This window comes from Arachis hypogaea, chromosome 11 (assembly GCF_003086295.3).
Source record: "Arachis hypogaea cultivar Tifrunner chromosome 11, arahy.Tifrunner.gnm2.J5K5, whole genome shotgun sequence".
Classification (NCBI taxonomy): domain Eukaryota; kingdom Viridiplantae; phylum Streptophyta; class Magnoliopsida; order Fabales; family Fabaceae; genus Arachis; species Arachis hypogaea.
In genome coordinates, this window is record NC_092046.1 from 97,884,514 (window position 1) to 97,885,810 (window position 1,297).

The 1,297-nt window shown below is 39.9% G+C and overlaps 1 non-coding gene across 1 annotated transcript; it reads left to right on the forward strand.

Annotated features, from left to right (window-relative positions):
* Positions 1 to 808: 808 nt before the first annotated feature.
* LOC112724515 (small nucleolar RNA R71) lies at positions 809 to 912 on the forward strand. The gene has a single exon (XR_003163674.1). It is a non-coding gene; the product is annotated as a small nucleolar RNA R71 (small nucleolar RNA).
* The last annotated feature ends 385 nt before the right edge of the window (positions 913 to 1,297 follow it).

The following is a 1,297-nucleotide window of genomic DNA, read 5'->3' on the forward strand; positions in this document are numbered from 1 at the left end:
CACTGCCTTTCCCTCCCCTACAGGCTCGGCCATGTAGGTTATAGTTATGGCCTTGCACTTTCTTTTTGAATTTTCTTCTGTATTGCTTGGGAGAGTACTAGGAGGGAGTTCAGTAACTCTTTTACTCAGCTGACCCACTTGTGCCTCCAAATTTCTAATGGAGGACCTTGCTTCAGTCATGAAACTGGGAGTGGTCTTAGATAGATCAGAGACTACAGTTGCTAAGTCAGAGTAGCTCTACTTAGAATTCTCTGTCTGTTGCTGAGAAGATGATGGAAAAGGTTTGCTATTGCCAAACCTGTTTCTTCCACCATTATTATTATTATTGAAGCCTTGATTAGGCTTCTGTTGATCCTTCTATAAGAGATTAGGATGATTTCTCCATGAAGGATTGTAAGTGTTTCCATAGGAATCTCCCATGTAATTCACTTATTTCATTCCAGGGTTCTCAGGATCACAAGCTTCTTCTTCAGAGGAAGCTTCTTTAGTACTGTCGGATGCAGCTTGCATTCCAGACAGACTCTGAGAAATCATATTGACTTGCTGAGTTAATATTTTATTCTGAGCCAATATGACATTCAGAGTATCAATCTCAAGAACTCATTTCTTCTGAGTTGTCCCATTATTCATAGAATTTCTTTCAGAAGTGTACATGAACTTGTTATTTGCAACCATTTCAATGAGTTCCTGGGCTTCTTCAAGCGTCTTCTTTATATGAAGAGATCCTCCAACAGAGTGGTCCAATGACATCTTGGACAATTTAGACAGACCATCATAGAATATACATATGATGCTCCATTCTAAAAACATGTCAGAAGGACAACTTCTGATCAATTGCTTGTATCTTTCCCAAGCTTCATAGAGGGATTCAACTTCCTTCTGTCTGAAAGTTTAGACTTTCACTCTAAGCTTGCTCAACTTTTGAGGTGGAAAGAATTTGGCCAAGAAAGCATTGACCAACTTTTCCCAAGAGTTCAGGCTATCTTTAGGTTGTGAGTCTAACCATGTCCTAGCTCTGTCTCTTACAGCAAAGGGGAAAAACATAAGTCTGTAAACCTCGGGATTAACCCCATTGGTCTTAACAGTGTCACATATTTGCAAGAATTCAGCTAAAACTGACGAGGATCTTCCAATAGAAGTCCATGAAACTTGCAATTCTGCTGCATTAGAGAAACTAATTGAGGCTTAAGGTCAAAGTTGTTTGCTCCAATTGCAGGAATTGAGATGCTCCTTCCACACAAGTCAGAAGAGGGTGAAATAAAGTCACCAAGAATCTTCCTTGCATCTCCACCACTGT